Raw genomic sequence first — 12,050 nt, forward strand, 5'->3', positions numbered from 1 at the left:
CCCATTTCTCCCCAAAATAGAACCAACTTTATTTAACAAGCCATTTAAATGACTACCTAGTAATTAATATTTGCATCATACCACAACGTTTAAACAGCATTTTCCTTGTGATGAGGAAGATAATGCAAATATGATCATCCCCATTTTACAGATGAAGTTCAAAAAAATTAAAGTGATTTGCCCAAGATTACAAAGAGTTAGAATTTAAATGCAATTTCATCTTCCTGATTCCAGGTCCAGCACTTTATTCACTGTGTCACTTAGATGCTAGTTATATTATTTTACCTGAATCTCCTCTAAAACAAAATGAGAAAATTATATGAAATGACCTCTCTGGTGGCATTCAGAATCACAGTGTTTGCTGACCTGTGATAGATAAAATGCATTGGGATAATCTCTAACTTGCATCTGACTTGGAAATGAGTCAGCCTGATCTTTATCTGGCCGATCGACCCAGATGGCTCTGGAGGGGAAAGTGAGGCAGGTGACCTTGCACAGCCCTCCCTCACTTAAATCCAATTCACTTGTATGTCATGACATCATCTCCTTAATTGTTGAGGTTCTCTTCCAGAACAAAGGACAAACAACAACCTCTTAGTAGGAGGAGGAGCTATCCTAAGGGGGTTCCAGCTAGAATTAAGCATTTAGACAACAGCTCCTCTTTTTTCAGTTTTGTTTTTTGATTGGTTTTTTTTTTTTTTGTTTTGTTTTGTTTTGTTTTTGAGGCAATCAGGGTTAAATAATTGATCAGGGTCACACAACTACTAACTGTCTGAAGCCAAATTTGAAATCCAGTCCTCTCATTACAAAACCTGTGCTCTACCTTATAGAACATCTATTGCAAAATTAAAAAGAACTTTCCTTACTATTTGTCACTGACTCTGTTACCTGGAGCAGCTAATTTCATTCCTAGTTATTACCTGTTCCCCTTTGGGGAATTGACATAGCAAAGAAAATTACAGCTCTTGATCCATTCCAATAAATGTTCTATTGGTTCTAGGCTTTATAGGCTAGGTTTCTTTCTTAAGGACCCATGACCCATATCCTCAAGGACCTTAAACCCGTATCACTCCAGCTGTCATTGACTGATCAAGTCCCAGACCCTGTACTCCAAGAGAGAGCCTAAAAAAGGGAAAAGGACCCACAAGTGCAAAAATGTTTTGTAGTGTTAAGAAACTGGAAACTGAGTGGATGTCCATCAGTTAGGGAATGGCTGAATAAATTACAATATATGAATATTATGGAATATTATCGTTCTATAAGAAACGACCAGCAGGATGATTTCAGAAAGGCCAGGAAACTTACATGAGCTGATCTGAGCAAAGTAAGTAGAACCAAGAGAACATTACATAGCAACAAGAAGATTATGCAATCATCAATTATGATGGACATGGCTCTTTTCAATCATGTGGTAATTCGGGCCATTTCCAACAGTTTTGTGATGCAGAGAACCATCTGCATCCAGAGAATCAGGGACTGAATGTATCACAACATAATATTTTCACTTTCTTCTTGTTGTTGTTTGCTTGCATTTTGTTTTCTTTCTCATTTTTTCCTTTTTGATCTGATTTTTCTTATGCAACATGATAATTGTGGAAATATGTATATAGAAGAATTGCACATGTTTGAACATATATTGGATTACCTGCTATCTAGGGGAAAGAGTGATGGAAGGGAGGGAGAAAAAAAATTAAAATACAAGGGTGAATGTTGAAAACTATGCATATGTTTTGAAAATAAAAACCTTTAATAATAATAATAAAATGGAAAAAAGAAAATAAAAAGCTTTATTAAAAAAAAAAATTAAGTCCCAGACCAAGCTCCACTTGATCACTGGCCCAGATTGGCTCAGAGTGAGTGTAAATACCAATTGTTTCTTTTTGGAGAAAAATCCCTTCCCAGATCAACTTTTTTAAACTAGTTAAAAGAGACCTCATTTTTTACCTAGCTTTAATCACTGATTGAGTATGGCCTCAATCAGACTATCTTTACCTTAGCTTTGAAATGCCAAAAGTCTCCCAGTATATCCAGGGCTATCTCCAGTCATGTGGAAAGTGAGACAGGTGACTTTGCACAGCCCTCCCTCCCTCAAATCCAATTCACTTACACATTATGGCATCACCTCCCTAATGTCATAGTTGTATTCCAGACTGAAAAACAAATAACAAGCACAACTTGGACATGCTGCTCTTCCAGCTTTGTACCCTAATGTTACTAGATGGCAATATTTTACCAATAGTAATGAATTCTCTAACATGCAGGGAAGAATATTCATTGCTTGGGGGGAATTATTTCCTCTTGATGGGTATAATACTATACATCAGTACAAGCATCTGTTCCCATCTGTTCAATCTATAGCCTGAATATTTAAAATGCATTTTAAAAAGAAAAGCAGAAATTCACCCTGATATATCCAAACTTTGTCTAAAAGCATTTGGCAAAGAAGTACAAAAGAGGACCAAATTTTTAAAGTATTGCAATGAGAATGGATCAAAAGTATTTTCCCCTTATTATGATGAGAAGCCCAGAATATTTGTTAAATGACCTTGAAAAATATTTCTGTAAATATCCTTCCTCCTCTCTCCAAATCCCAGAGGGGTGGAATTGGGGCCTTTTTAACAGCAGATTCAAGTGATTCACACTGGTTTTCTGTTCACCTTGCTATAAGCATTGCTTTTTTTAAAAATAGTCTTTTTTGCTTTTTTCTCTTTTTTTGTCATTGCTTATATTAATAAGCTGTGTGTTGTGTTCATATCCTGCAAAATTCCATCAAAGCTACTGTACATGTTCTCTAATCCTTTGTGGTGGTGACCTGAGACAAAGGGAAAGTGGTAGGTACTGGTACATTGTTAGTTCAGGTTCATGTTCCTAATTTCTTTGCCAGAAATGCTTTTTTTCATGGTAGTGATATTTTAGTAGTGACCCATCCTCACATCACTAGATGTGGAACTTTGTTGCCAAAGTTCCAAATAGCAATCAATCCTTCCACATCTTAATAGATGATATCATGAGGTAATGCACCCAAAAAAATATTAGTACCAGATTTCTGGTGATGTCTTTCTCCTATGCTTATTTAGGGAAAAAAAAAAACAAAAAAACAAAACAGGTTGCCATTTAATCTATGCTCAAAGCCTTTCAGAACTGGGAGGAACTGCTGGAGACTGTCATCCACTAGCATACCTTTCAAAAACCTACAGTCATCTCCAAACCATAGTGAACTTGGGGGGGGGGGGAAGATTATAAGGAGAGAACTCACATTAGAAATATAATAACATTTATCTGCATGTTACTGCACTGACAAATATAGAGAATCTGATGCATTTGTGAATGTTGGATCAATGCTATTTTGACCTTTTAGTAACTTTGACATGAAAATTTAATCTTCCTTAAAATTCATATTGGAACTAAATTGCTATTTGCCTTAATGCTATTATAATCTTAATTGTTTTATGAAGTTAGGGAGCATGATCTTTTGAAGTTCCCAACTTATCCCCATATGAAATATTGATTTCTGAAATGTTGGTCAGAATTGACAGCCTGCTTGAAGCCTGAAGAGACAAGCTAGGGACTTTTATTGGATTAGGAGGCCCAGGAGAAATTCTTACTTAGTGTTATTGATAGACTTTCCAATCTGTTTTCAGATCAGGCAGACAAGTTTCAAATTTATTCATAGAACACATTTCACACTTCCTCTGTGTCATAAGTTGAAGAATTTTCTTACAACATATTATACCAAAAGGCAAAACTGAAATTACTATTATATATTGTTTCAAAATAAGATTTTGAAAGGAGATATATGATGTACGGTAATGTCCATCGATTGATACAGATTGTTCAATAACTGTTGAAATTATTTTGCTCTGATACTAATGAACCTTAGGTTCTGTTCAGCTTAGGTTCTTTAAAATCAAACCTGTTAAGAAATGTTTTGGCTTAATATCTACTTAATATTTACTAAAAACGACAGCTTCCAAACCCTCACTCTGTGATCCTTTTATAACATGTAAACCAAAGCAAACACAATTAATTAAACAAAATAGCAGTTTTAAAAAGGGAGAGGAGAAGCTTCCCACACATAAACAGCAGCAACTCTCCACAGATTCCACCCTATCTATAGTCCTTATAAATCTAGGAGGAATCATGATGACCAGAAAGTTTGATGGAGTTGGAGATTAAATGCAAGAAATTCAAGCAATGGAGAGAGGAGAGCAGGCCCAGAGAGCCTGCAGCTGCATCTGATGTCCACCATTAGTCCAAAGGGAGGCTTCTCTTTGATCACACCACTGCATCCTTTTGGTTACCAAAGACTAGTGGATCTATTCCACTTTGAGGTTTCTGTGTTCATCTGATGAGCAAGTCATTATATTCTTTCCGCTCACTAGTTTCCATCACTGTGCATAAACTCAGGGAGTGGAGATGAATGGACTCAAACTCTGACAAGAACTAGGTCACAAAGGAGTTTTAGTTCGGGGAAACAAAGAAAAGAATGTCTGATGCTTACTACAATTCCTCATTATTTACCTTGTGTTCTAGTTTGAGCAAATGTACTTTTTTCTTTTCTCTAAAATCATGTATATAATTTTGGTTGGTTGGTGGAGAATCAGAGAAAAATGAGGGCTTGCATGCAATGTTTTTAAATATATAACTGAATAGATTCCAAGAATTTGAATGCTGGAATACAATCACACATAACAAAAAAATTCTTTATTTGACTGTTTACCTTCTTCCCTTACTCACACCATTTCCCCAATTCCATAATGTCCTTTCCTATTCCTTCCAGCCCATCTTCTGCTATTGAAATTCTTTCTGTCCTTCAATACTAAATTCAAAAATCACATACTCTTTAAAGAATTTGTCTGACCACAACCCCAGTGGAAATTACCTCTCTCACCTCCAATTTTTTATATAATCATGTCTGCACTTTTATATTCTACCTTGTTTTATATTTATATGTGTAACTGTCATATCTTCCTATATTATAGATTGTAAATTCTTTGCAGACAAGGATTGTGTTGTTTAATTTTTATAGCTTTAGTGCCTTGTGTGTAGTAGATATTTAATAAATATTTATTTATATGTACTTAATTGAACAAATTTGAAAAATAACACATTTATATAGATTCCTTAAAGTTTATAAAGCTCTTTCTGCACAACTACCTATTGAGATAGATAGTAAAAGTATTATCTTCACAAAAGAGAACATTAAAATTTACAAAATAAAGTTGTTTATCTATGACCACATGACAAGTAAATGGAGGACAGAAGTTAAAACACCGGTCTCCTGATGCCAAATAAATTTTTTCCTCTGAAATTATTATGACTGGATATCAGATATATTCTATTTGGCAAATTATGATATTCATCTATTTCCTCACAAATGATCTCTTCAAAGGTGTTGTCCTTCATACAGAAATATAACCCTTGTATCAAAGTGTCCCTGCTGACCATATGATATGAGTAAACTTTGGAAATTTTCTTTTACTTATGTCTCTCCTCCATCTTGAACTTTGGAAATTCAATACATGACAACTCCACCAAAAGTAGCCATCAGTTCCTAATATGAACTTAGGTTAATAAGCTATCAAATCTAGAAGAGATTTCAGTTACAAGGTAAAGAGTACTCAGAAAGATCTTAGCCCTCATATGAAAAGAATTTTTTTTAATTGGGGGGAGGAGGCAGAGTCAAAAATGGAGCAATGAAAGGAAATGTTTTTGCCTAGTTTACCCAAAACACTTCCTCTACAATCAGAGAAAAGGCTAGACTACATTCTGATCAAGAAATTAAAGAGAAATCATAATGAATCATTTTTCCAATTCAGGGCAGCTTAAGGAGACAGAGAACTGCAGATACTGGGGTCAAAGACCAGGAACATGAACTTGGGAGTAGTAGGGAGTGCTTTAATATTAAGGTTGGAAAGGGTATTGAGATAGGGCACAAAGTCAAGAAGCCCTTGGGCAGAAAAAGATCTGAAGGGATACATGAACTAGCACTGGATACAGGAAACAGTGACATCTGACAGTTTAGTTATCCATTACCCAAATCCAGATCATGGATCTAGGGTGGAAAGGAGCAGTCATGAATGAGCATGGGTTCTGAGCACTGAACAAGGATTAAATTATAGAAATGTAGCTGTGACTCTGAGCCCAAGGACAGAGCAGAAACTCAGTAGAATTCTAACCATTAGCTTAGCACATAAGGCTGCATTAGAATATCCAGGGCAGAGACCCCAAACATAAAGTAGGCTTATTGCAAACCCAATTACAGCCATTATCATTACAAAGAAGCTCAAGCTGAAAAAGATAATGACTTTATATGAAATTATCTATCAACATTATCTACAACAGAAGTCACAAGTAAAAATGCAGATTTGACACAAACTCAATAATAATTCCTAGAAGAGCTAAAAAAAAAAAAAAATAGATTGGGTTCTTTTTTTAAAAGAAAAAAAATTAACCAAATGGTAACAAAAGAGGAGGAGAAATGTGGAAAGAAATTAGGACTATGGAAGAAAATATAAAAAAGCAACTTAACAGCCTAATAAAAGATGTTTGAAAAAAGAACCTTACCCCCCCAAAAAAAATTCTTTAAAGTTAGAATTGGCTAAATGGAAGTTAATAACTACATGAGACAGAAAAAAAAATAATAAGACAAAGTCAAATAACTAAAACAATAGAAGAAAATCTGAGACATAGAAAAAACAACTGATTTGGAAAACATATTTAAAGAAAACAAATTTAATAGTCATTGGCCTACCTTAAAGCAATGAACATGTTCCAAGGATAGGGTACGTCAAGAGTTTCTACACTCAGTAAGGCTTTCTAAATTTAATTTTATACTATCCTTTGTACTTAGCTAATCCAGAATAAGGTAACCAATATTCCTTAAGTAAGTTGCTCATTGAAACCATAAGAGAAATAGATATTTTATAATCATGTTTGGCTAAATAACTTTCCTATTTACCTAAGAAACAAAGTACATAAACAGTTACAGTTAAGTTCATTCACTTTATTTGATTTTTTTCTATACAAATCATTTTGTATGAAATTTTATTGCTTCTTTCTTTTAAATTTCAATTATGAATTTAATATCAAATATTTAAATTGAAATTATGCATTTATTTTCTCCCTGAGAAAGAAAGAGAGAAAACAAGAAAGAAAGGAAAAGAGGAAGGAAAGAAGGGAGGAAGGGAGGAAGAGAGGAAGGGACGGAGAGGGAGAAAGAGAAAAAAACAAATAGAAGCGGAGATACATAAAAACAGAGAGGGACAGAGAGACAAAGACTAAAAGACGGAAAGAGAAAAAAGAGAAAAAGACAAAGAGAGAAAGAGATAGAAAACAGACTGAGACAGAAAGAGGGAGAAAGACAGAGAAGAAAAGAAAACACAAGCAAGAAAGCAAATATTCCTACATCATGTGGACATCATATACATTGGCCATGTCCAAAAATTTCTTTTTCATTCTGCATACATCTCTATCATCTTTCTGTTATGAAGTGTTCTTTATCAGCCTTCTAAAATTATGATTGATCATTCAATTGATTGTTTCTAAATCTTTTAGAATTGTTTGTTTCTGCCATATTTATATTATACCACAAATTGTTCTTCCAGTTTTAGGACACTTCATTCTGCATCAGTTCATACAAGTCTTCCCAGGTCTCTTTCAAACTATATTTTTCTTTATCTCTAAAAAAATGGGAAGGTTGAACTAATGGGCCTCTGAAGTCCTCTCAGTTCTATGTCTGTGAAAGATGGATCAGAAGAATGAGGCATGATTTCTTGACATCAGAGACTACAGTGCATTCATTTATAGTCGTAAACACACACATACACATAGAATCAACTAGCTCTTAGAAGCTACTGAAATTTATTACATGGTATTGAAAGTGGGCATTCATAGCACATTGATGTGTAGGAAATATTTTAGTCAATATTTAGTAGTGACAGTAATCAAAATGGCATATATTTTGTATTTACTAACTTTGTATTTATTATCTTTTTAAAATTTTCAAGCATTTCCTTTTTTTCTCCTTCCCCCATTTATTTTATTGGTGAAGATAGCATGATGATGAACCATGAATCTCTTTGGAGATCACAGAGCTTTTAGGCCATTTATGAGTAATTTAATCAGTCAACTGATTTAAAGGAAGTAAGATAAAAATAGACTGAACAGGTATCTGATTCAAGGACTTTGGATTCATTAACTTAATACTTCCTTCAGGGAAGCTTCTGTTTGGAAAAATAGGAGTAATTTCTCCCTTATTCCATTTCATCTCATTATACTTATTTCTCTGAGAAGTCCTTTAGCTAGGGATTCTCAACTGGATAGTTTCAGCTACAAATCACAACTAAAAGACAATCGAAAATATTGTCATGTTGTCTTTCCAAGACCTAGATCCAGAATAGAATGAAGGACCTTCTGACTTATGAAATCTTATGATCTCAAACCATGGGGTACCATTGCATATTCAGAATATATATTTAAAGAAAATTCACAAATCAGAGAGGCTAGGCTCTCTACATTAGAGATACCCAGTTCTTTCTATTAAAATAAATCAAGCAATAAACATTCATTATGTGTATCACATGCAAGCCACTGACCTAAGTGCTGGGGATGCAAAGATAAAAAAGAAAGTCTCTGCATATAGTCTACTTTTACAATCTGCATTCTATCAAGTAAACTGGATATTATAGTGTTCCTCTCCTTTATTTTCTGTCCAGCAGATTCTAAACCCTAACTCCTGTACTATGATCTACCATAATGTTATCTCCATGCTGTTTTCTATTTCTCTTCCATAAATTCTGCTCCTTTCCCCTTAGACTTTTCATAGCCACTATGGACATAGTTCCAGCTCTGTTCCAGACCACCACAATAAAGCAAAGTTACAACAAAGCAAGTCACATAAGTTTTATTTTTGTTTTTCAGTTATGTTTATATTACAGTCTATTAAGCATGTCTATAAACAATGTACATGTCTTAATTAATTGCTTTTTTAAAAGCTAACCATCATCTGATCCATCCAGGAGTTGTAATATTTTTGCTGGTAGAGGGTCCTGCCTTGATGTTGATGGTTGGTTGTTGCCAAAGGTTAGGCTGGCTATGGCAATTTCTTAAAATCAGACAGCAATGAAACTTGCCCCATTGATTGACTCTTTCTTTCATTTGAACATTTAAATATCATTCAGGAATTATTAGTTGGCCTGATTTCAATATTGTTTTATTTCAGGGAATATAGGAAGGCCAGAAGAGAGATGGAGAAATAGCCAGTTGGTAGAGAGCAGTCAAAATATATACAATATTTATCAGTTAAGTTTCTTATTTTATGTAGGCACAGTTTGTGGTGTCCCCAGACAATACAATATTAGCATCAAAGATTACTGATCATAGATCACCATAAGCGATACAATAATAATGAAGAAAATCTGAACTATTGCAAATTACCAATATGTGACATAGAGACATGATATGAACATATTTTGCTGGGAAAATGGTACTAATTGACTTGCGTGGGGTTGCTGCACATCTTCAATTTGTTTAAAAGAATGCAATATCATTCTGATGGAAGTGGATATCTTCAACATAAAGAAGATCTAATTCACTTTCAGTTGATCAGTGACGGACAGAAACAGCTACACCCAGAGAAGGAACACTGCGAATTGAATGTAAACTATTTGCACTATTGTCGTTCTAGCTACTTATACCCAGATTACTTATACCTTCAGAATCCAATTCTTACCGTGCAACAAGAAATTTGGTTTTACACACATATATTGTATCTAGGTTATACTGTAACACATTAAATATGTATGGGATTGCCTGCCATCTAGGGGAGGGAGTAGAAGGAGGGAGGGGAAAATTTGGAAAAATGAATACAAGTGATAATGTTGTAAAAAAAAAAAAAAAAAATTACCCATGCATATGTACTGTCAAAAAAAATTATAATTATAAAATTAATTTAAAAATTCAAAAAAAAATGCAATATCTACAAAGTGCTGCAGAAAAGCACAATAAAAGGTGGTATGCTTGTACGCTCTTATTCCTGCCCCTATTATATTAATCTGCCAGATTAGCCTGATTACTGATTTGGTTTGAACTGCAAAGTTATAGAAATAATTACATAAGAGATTGACAAGATTAAAACTGTTTTCCAAAGGATACACAGAATCAGGTAGAAATGAGCAGTGCCATGTTCGGTTTTTACTACCCCTAAAAAATAGGCCTATTCATCCTAGTTGGCCCCAAGCCTTATCTTCCTATATTCTGATGCAAACTATAAGTCTTACTAATATCAAAAGTCCATGGTAACAAAAATGATATTGCCCAATTCCCAAGACACCCAAAAACTCTCTAAGAGCGAGAATTTTAAATTCTTCCACAGGCAGACAGAAAAATGTTGACCCCAGTGGGAGATTTTTCACCTAATTGAATTTCATTAAATTTTGTTCCTGGGATTCCTTTCTAAAGGGGTAGAGGAAAAAGTCTGAGCTTGTTTCCAGATGAAAGCCTCCTTAGCTGACTTGGTACAAGGCATCTGCAAAAGGCAGATGAAGGCAGTACCTGGGAAAAGCTAAGTTTGGGAAATAGGAATCTAAGCAGAAAGCATAAGCATATGATCATACAAGCAATCCAGAATAATTCAATACAGAATTTTGGACTTGTGGATTCAACTCAGGCATTCAACTGTTAACCTTCACAACTATTTTAGTTTGGCAAAGCAACTTTTTACAGCAATTAGATGTCAAACCAACTCTAGGCCAGGTTTCAAAATATAATATATATAATAAGCAAATGTACTCAGTTCCTCTTATCTTCAAGATCTCTAAAAGTGTAAGATGCTGTGCCTGCTTTTGTACATGAATATGCCTTTGTTTCTACTTGAGTGAGACTTACAAGGAAACATAACCTGTTTATCACAGTCAGTTTGAGACATGTTTTGGGTTTTTTTTTTTTTTTGGTCCACTTTCTATGTACCTGTTCTACCTCAGACAAACTGAGACTTAGGAAAGACCTCAGCTTAAAAAAGTTAAGGTCTCCCATTGTAGCCAGGGCCATCTCCATCATCCTGGTCTATATCTGCCACTGGACCCAGATGGTTCTGAAAGAGAAAATGAGACTGATAACTCCCACAGCCCTGTCTCATTTAAATCCAAGTCACTTGCAAGTCAAGACATTATCCTCCTGATGTCTTTGGTTTTCTTTTGACACTGAAGGATGAACAACAATAACGTGCCAGTTCAATCTCCATTTTGGAGAAATACCTCCCAGGTCTGTCATACCACAATCAAGTACTGCAATCTACTAGTCTCGGAAGGTTTATGCCTGAAGGGTTCCCACTTCTGAAATATCACACCTTCATTTTCTGCTTTACCCTGGGGCTTTGGGACATTTCCATTAGTTGAGGGGGTAAAAGGAGGGTTGACTTGACCAGGAATTCATGGTAGGTAATAGGTTATCTCATACACCACAAATACAGATCCCACATCTGTAGGGGATTTATCTCATATGCACGTATCTATGTTTAAATCTAGTTTAAAAGCCTCCATGGAGTCACTGGATAGATTTTAACAAGTTCATAAGCTAGAAAAAGAAAAAAGTTATATCTTTTCTTTCCCCTACCCTCTAAGTGAAACTTAACATTTTTTTTCAAGTATTCAAAATCATTATCCTAAATAAGGTCCACAGATTTTTCCAGATGTCCAAAGAGGTCTATGACACCGTAAAAGGTTTAAAATATATATATTTTATGTTGTGGGCCATTCCATATCAAGGTCTTTTACAAAGTTCAGCAAACAAATTTCTCATAATATGTTATATTTGGTCATGCATAAACATTCCTTTCTTTACCTCAAATCTCCCATAAAGGAGTATACTTTTTGCTCTTCTGTCACATACAAGACTGCTCTTATCAGTCATTTGCAACCTTCATTCATTCAGGTCTATAAAGAAAATATATGCAATAAGACTAGGATTTATAGCTATTTTGAACTTAGTGTTTATGCTCCCAATTAAAAAAACAGATGTCCCTAACAATGGGCTGGAGTTTTAGCTTCCGA

Source organism: Sminthopsis crassicaudata, chromosome 3, assembly GCF_048593235.1.
Source record: "Sminthopsis crassicaudata isolate SCR6 chromosome 3, ASM4859323v1, whole genome shotgun sequence".
Taxonomy (NCBI): domain Eukaryota; kingdom Metazoa; phylum Chordata; class Mammalia; order Dasyuromorphia; family Dasyuridae; genus Sminthopsis; species Sminthopsis crassicaudata.